This window comes from Orycteropus afer, unplaced genomic scaffold (assembly GCF_000298275.1).
Source record: "Orycteropus afer afer isolate SDZICR_OR568_19922 unplaced genomic scaffold, OryAfe1.0 scaffold00122, whole genome shotgun sequence".
In the NCBI taxonomy this organism is placed as follows: Eukaryota; Metazoa; Chordata; class Mammalia; order Tubulidentata; family Orycteropodidae; genus Orycteropus; species Orycteropus afer.
The window spans coordinates 755,712-763,314 of NW_006921709.1; the positions used below are offsets into that span (position 1 = coordinate 755,712).

At 39.5% G+C, this 7,603-nt stretch overlaps 1 protein-coding gene and 1 pseudogene across 1 annotated transcript in view; one reads left to right on the forward strand and one right to left on the reverse strand.

Annotated features, from left to right (window-relative positions):
* Positions 1-7,603, forward strand: part of PDE4D (phosphodiesterase 4D) — a 1,343,868-nt gene that overhangs the window by 583,396 nt on the left and 752,869 nt on the right. The gene's annotated exons all lie outside the window — the stretch shown is intronic.
* LOC122150327 lies at positions 3,347-3,461 on the reverse strand (annotated as a pseudogene).

The following is a 7,603-nucleotide window of genomic DNA, read 5'->3' on the forward strand; positions in this document are numbered from 1 at the left end:
GTAGTAGTAGAAAATATTTACCTCATTTGTCATATAAAACCATTCATAATAATGAATGAACACTTCAGAGTATTGAAAATGAGACTAAATACTTAGTCATATGTTCTCTTCTTAGATATTATGTTATGTGCTGTCAAGCTGGACCCAACTCATAGCAACCCCTCCTTGGGTTTCCGAGGCAGTATCACTACAGAAGTAGATTGCCCAACCTTCCTTCCAAGAAGTGGCTGGTGGGTTTGAATTGCCAACCTTCTGGATAGCAGTCGAGTGCCTTAGGCACTACCCTATCAGAGCACCTTACAAGCATGGGGAAATCAGTAACATGAATTATACCTCTTTCTGCCCCCCCCCCCAATCTCCTGAAATATTTACTTTAACATGGTCAAATTCAGTAACAGATTATTTGAAAAAGTCTAAAGGCATTTATTAAATTATCCTGCATACATTTTTCAGGGGTTATTGTTGTTAGGTGCCATTGAGTAAATTCCAACTCTTAGCAACACTATGTACAACCAAATGAAGCACTGCCCAGTCCTGCATCATCCTTATAGTCCTTGCTATGTTTGAACCCATCGTTGCAGCCACTGTGTCAATCCATGTCATTGAGGTTTTTTTTTTTTTGGACTGGTCCCTCCTGGTAACATGTCCAAAGTACAGGAGACAAAAATCTCACCATCCTCACTTCTAAGAAGCATTGTGGTTGCACTTTTTCCGAGATAGATTTATAGATTTCTTCCTTCTTCGGCCAGTCCATGGTACATTCAATAGTTTACCAACACTGTAATTCAAATGCATCAATTCTTCTTTGGTTTTCCTTATTCATTGTCCAGCTTTTGCAAAGGTGTGAGGCTTTTTAAAACACCATGGCTTGCATCAGGCATACCCTAGTCCTCAAAGTAAAATCTTTTCTTGTTAACACCTTAAAAAGGTCTTTTGCAGCAGATTAGTCCAATGTAGTACAGTATTTGATTTCTTGAATTTTATGGGTGGCATTACTGAAATGCATAAAGCATACTATGTGATGTGAGCATGTGTGTGTGTGTGTGTGTGTAATTAACCAGCAATGTTAATGTCTCCCTAAGTTTCAATATAAAAAACAAACAAACAAAAAAAAACACTTCTTTTTTGATCTTGCTAAATGATTAACTTCATAAAGACCTAGTGTAGTGCCTAAGGCACTTGACTGCTAACCAGAAGTCTGGCGGTTCAAACCCACCAGCCACTCCTAGGAAGGAAGATGGGACAATCTACTTCCATAGTGATGATACTGCCTCGGAAACCCAAGTAGGGGTCGCTATGAGTCGGGGCTGACTCGACAGCACATAACAACAACACCACCACATTCAAAAGTTATCAGAAAATCGTAAAATTCATAGCTTTTAAAGGTAGATTTGAAATCGTTTAATGAGTGTATGAGAGAAAGGACATTGGATATAGGTAAGTTTGAATGTACATTCTATCTCTTATAATTACTGTCTGTATACCATCAGCCTTTTTTTTTAAGGATAAGTGCAAAAATGTGTGTAAAATGCTGGCACATAGTAAATTCTAAGGTATATTTTAAAGAAAATTATATTTAAAAAATAGAGTATTATCAAGTAAGTTGTAAGTTGGCATTTTCCCTTTTGAGAATGTGCTATTGAAAAGTTGAAAGTCTGCTTTTCCCCCGCCCATGTTAATTTTCTTAACATTAGTTTTGGAAAGGGTGCCGCATACCCTCATATTAATGCACCACAAGAGGCTAATCAAATGTAGGCATAAGGAGAGTAATGTTCTGCTTCTCTCAGCACCCTTTGCTAATGTTGTTTGAACATATTCTAGAAAGAATGTTGATGCCAGAGCCAATTCAGAAATAGGCAGGTAAATGTTTTTAACTACTGCTAATAATGATATCTCTTCCATCCTCTCCCCTAACTTCTTCTTGGTATATTAAAGCGGCATCGAATCAATTCTGACTCATAGTGACCTCCTTTGGGTTTCCAAGGGGTAAATCTTTATGCAAGTAGATTGCCCAGTCTTTCTTCCACAGAGTGGCTGACAGGTTTGAACCAGCAAACTTCTGGTTAGCAGTCAAATGCCTTAGGCACTACACCACCAGAGCTCCTTTTAGGTTAGTAAACCAAACCCAAACCAAACTCACTGCCTTTGAGTCGATTCTGTCTCATAGCAACACCACTTTTGGTTTCTGAGGCAGTAAATCTTTATAGAAGTAGATTGCCCAGGTTTCCTTCCACGGAGTAGCTGGTGGGTGTGAACCACCAACCTTCTAATTAGTAGTCAAATGCCTTAGGCACTAGAGGGCAAATTGCATATGCCACCTGGGCTCTTTAATATGGTGTATAACTTTCTTAAGATAATGAACTAGTACTGAGACTCAGAAGGCCTGTGTATGACTCTGTATCTCTCATGACATGATATAAAAACATTGCATCTAGCACATGTAATTATATTTACTGGTAGCATATTTTTAATCTGTTATTTCTCATATTCTTTCAATGACTATTTTATTGTTCTCCCCACATGTCCCATACCCAGTCTACAAAAAAGAAATAATATTTTGCTCCTGCCTTTAAGAAGAAACTCAGAGTTGTTTGGGGAAAATAAGAATACATGATTATAACAGAGCTGAAGCATGATATGGTCTCTAGGAGAGAAATGTACATAAACTCCTGAGTATGTTAGTTCAGACATCCAGAACGTTTGCTTATAAATTTAACAGAATAAATGCATCCTGATGGTGAGGAAAGTTATCAGCATTTTGTTGTTGTTGGTGTTATCATCTACTACATATTATTCTGTAGAAACCTGCCCCAAAGAAAGGTTTTGCTCATATCCAAAGAGTAAATCACAGTCCAGTTCAGGTGGGTTTCCTACAACACACATGGTCGTATTACCATTACATCTCGCTGAAGTGTCATAATGATCTCAAGGTTGAAACCAAACTTGAAAATCGCAGCAAAGCATAATGGAAGAATTCTGAGAACATTTACTCTAAGATTTTTAGATAGTGAGAAAATGAGACTTCAAATTACTTGAACTTGCAATAAGCCCTGTTCTGTCCATTCTGTGCATTAACTCAGCATTTGTTATTTATGGATACTCATAGATCTAAGTTCCTGAATATGTTAGGCTGATATCCTTATCAGTAACAAGGTATGCCTGTGTGTTGTTGTTGTTATGAGACCTCGAGTCAGACCCAATTCATAGTCAGGGTTTACGAGGCAGTATCACTCTGGAAGTAGATTCCCTAACCTTCCTTCTGAGGAGTGGCTGGTGGGTTTGAACTACCAGCCTTCTTGTTAGCAGTCAAGTGGCTTAGGCACTACACTACCAGAGCCCAGGCAAAAGCCTACAGCATCTGGTATTCCCAGGCGGTCTCCCATCCAAGTACTACCCAGGCCCGACCCTGCTTAGCTTCCGAGATCAGATGAGATTGGACACATTCAGGGTGGTGTCTTGGTTTTTATGGGAACCTTTGCTCTGTTCTTACAATGGGAGAACCCTTGAGACAAACCTGCCCATGGTCTCCATCAGCTGCGTGTAGCTGTGTTAGTGTTTTCATTATCCTTTTACTTGAAAGTGTTTGTTTCCGAGAACCTTATTACAGTTTCCTGTATTTCTCCAGCAATGGTCACAGATGACAGACCTATTGAACTTTTATGACTTTGCTACGCTGTAAAATTACCTAAGAGCTGAGGGCATGAAATTACCATTCAGGAGTATAGTGATCCCAACCTGCTTGTTTCCTATCATAAATGATACTGAACTTGGGTGGGGGGGGTGGTCTTCTACAGTAGAACCCTCTCTAAATTACATTATTGAACTGTTACCTGAAATTCTGCACTGGTCTTTATAATCTTCTGGATTTTTTTTTCTCATAATAGAGCACTTGACTCATATTTAAATAACAGTTGAAAAACAGAAATCAATTTTTCAAAAACAAATCTCAGGGGGAAAAAAAATGATTTCAATCTGAGTCTGCTGTAGAACACCCCAAAGCTTCAAGGTATTGTGATTTAAGATTAATGATAATGTACCACCAGATTCCTCTCTCTGGGAATTTCAGCATGCTTCAGTTCCTGTATCAATATAAAGAAAACAATGCCTGTGATGTTCCCTAGAGGACAGTCTTACAAGGGGGAAGAAAAAATTCCTTTGAGAATAAAGTTATTTAAGAGGAAAATAATGGTACTTTCCATTTTCCTAATTGAATTTAAACAATTACCCACATCTTATTCACCTTGTTCCCTGAGTGAACAAAACATCTCTATATTTTGAATAGTCAGTCCAGCTTTTAATTGGGTAGCGGTAGACTGAAGAAACTCCTATTGCTCGGAGCTGGTGTTTACAGCTTTCTGAAACTGAACCTCCTCACTGAACCAGATCTGATTCCCACAGGATGGAAGTGATTACACACAGATCTGTTCTTTTAGATGAGTATTTGAGTACTTCACCTCTGAAAGTTATGGCATGAAAGTCTGGTCTCTCTCTCATTGCTTTGGTGTATAGTCTCTGATAGACTTAGTGATGAATGGAACATATGAAGATGGACATTTTGTTGTCTTCTGCAATTGCACATGGGAGATCTGGTGGCATAGTGCCTAAGGCACTTGACTGCTAACCAGAAGGCTGATGGTTCAAACCCACCAGCCACTCCTCGGAAGGAAGACGGAGCAATCTACTCCCATAGTGATACTGCCTCAGAAACCCAAGGAAGGGGTCACTGAGTAGAACAGACTTGACAGCAGTGAGTTTGGTTTTTGATTTTTCTACAATTGCACATAAGTTGTATCCAGCCATTAGTTTGTATGTCCTTCCTGGATTTAAATGGTATTATGTGCTTTCAAAGGTCTTTTAATTTAATAAAAATTTATTAAGTGATTGCTCTCTCCTAATGGTAATGCACTATGTTAGAAGATATGAGTAATACAGAGATGAAGAAACCACATCCTAGATTGTCAGATAGATTATAGTGTACTTGGAAGGAAGGTTGGGCAATCTACTTCCATAGTGATACCTCCTCAGAAACCCAGGGAGAGGTCCCTCTGAGTCAGATCTGGCTCAACAACAGTGAGTTTGTTTTTTGGTTTTTTTTTTTGAGAATACCGGTGCAAGGAAGCAGAGATATCAATTCCATGAGCACAATACAGCCTTTCTAGGCCTCCAAAGACAGTTTTAAATTTTGGGGGGAAACTGCAGGTAATTTTTCCTGTAGTGAGATAATGTATCCAATTAGTCAGTAAGATACAGTGAGTTTATATTTTAAATATTTTTTCAAGTCCTTCCCTTCTTATCAATAGTATTATGACTCCACTCTTTTAGGTCCTCATCAGAGCTCTCTAGACCATTTTAACATCTTCCTAACTGGCTTCTTTTGCTCTAAATTTATCTCCATGTATCATTCACACAATCACTAGAGAAACCTATCCAAAACCTAACCAGGTGACCCAGCACTTGTCTGTCATTTTGCTGTACCATGATGGGTTGTATATTGCTGTGATGCTGAAAGCTATGCTACCAGTATTTCCAATACTAGCATGGTCACCGATGGTGGACAGGTTTCAGTAAAGCTTTCAGACTAAGACAGATTAGGAAGAAGGACCTGAAGGTATATTTCTCAAACAATTTAGCCAGTGAATCCTTTATGAATAGCAGGGGGACATTGTCTGATAAAGTGCTGGAAAATGAGTCCCTTAGTTTGAAGGCAATCAAAATAAGACTGGGGAAATGCTGTCTTCTCCTTTGGGACCTTCATTTGCTGATGTGGCATAACTCAAAATGAGAAAAAACAACTGTAAACATCAGTTAATAAGAAGCATGTGAAATATATGAAGTATGAATCTAGCGAAATTGGAAGTTGTAAAAAATGAAATGGAATGCATAAATATATGTATCCTAGGCATGAATGAGGAAATGGACTGGTACTGGCAATTTTGAATCACACAATCACATGGTCTATTATGCTGTCAATGAAAAATTGAGAGCAATGACATCATATTCATTATGAAAAAGAAGATTCGAGATCTAAGCTGAAGTACAATGCTGTCTGTGATAGGATAATATCTATAAGCCTACATGAAAGACCAGTTAATGACTATCACTTAAATTTGCACACCAACCACTAATGCCAATGAAGATATTGAAGATTTTTACCAGATCCTGCAGTCTGAAATTAATCAAATATGCGATCAAGTTTTCTTGATAATTACTGGTTATTGGAATGTGAAAGTTGGGAACAAAGAAGGATCAGGAGTTGGAAAATATGGCCTCGATAGCAGAAATGACACTAGAGATCACATGATAGAATTTTGCAAGAGCAATGACTTATTCATTGCAAATATGTTTTTTTCAACAACCTAAATGGTGCCTACTTATGTGGACTTCATCAGATGGAATACACAAGCATCAAATTGACTACATCGTGGAAAGAGACGATGAAGCTCAGTGTCATCAGTCAGAACAAGACCAGGGGCTAACTGTGGAATAAGCATCAATTGCTCATGTGGAAGTTCAAGTTGAAACAGAAGAAAATGAAAACAAGTCCACAAGAACCAAAACAATACCTTGATGAGTATATCTCACCTGAATTTGGAGACCATTTTAAGAACGGATTTGGCATATTAAATACTAATGCCCAAAGACCAGATAAATTGTGGGATGACATCAAGGACATCATACATGAAGAAAGCAAAAGGTCATTAAAAAGACAGGAAACAGAGAGTTCCAATAAGATGGTAGAATAGGCAGACAGACTGCACAGACCCTCTTAGACAAAGAAAAGGAGAACCAATTAACACAGATACAGAAGATAATCCTGGAGCCCTGAGCTTTGAAGGGAAGGATATAGAAGTGGACTAGACTCCAAGTAGTAGAAGAATTTGCATGAAAACTCTAAAAAAGAAGACATAAGGAGCTGCAGTCTGGCAGTGATCCTGATGTCACAGACAGCTTGGATATTGCTGAGCGGTGCTCAGACCTAAGATTTAACCTACAAATTGGCCCTGCAGCCAGGGAGCTCTGGTAGCATAGTGGCTAAGGCACTTGGCTGCTAACCAGAAGGCTGGCGGTTCAAACCCACCAGCCACTCCTCGGAAGGAAGGTTGGGCAATCCTACTTCCGTAGTGATACTGCCTCGGAAACCCAAGGAGGGGTCGCTATGAGTCGGGTCCGACTCGAAGGCACATAACAACAACAACAACAACCAGGGGCTGCACGTAGGACTGGACTGGTGGCTGATGAATAAAAGGGGAAGCAATGGAAAGGATGGCAGGCTGAGCTGAGTGAGGACTTTTGCTTCTCCAGAGGGGCAACCATTTTGAATATTTACAAATAGTTCAACCATTTTGGATATTTCAAGTGACAGCATTCTTCCAGATTCCAGGGACTTAAGTAGTCTCCACTTTCTGGGAACCACAAGAACACTGAGGACATGAATGACTGGAAAGGTGCAATATTCTGCTTGCTACTCTTATGCCCCACACCCTCTTGGTGAATGGAAGTGTGGCCATCCCTCACCCCCAGCCACCTTCTGAGCCAGCAGGAACTCCATCACAGTCTGTGTACTTGGATGGAGCCTGGGTGCTCTGCCCCACCATGCCCAGAT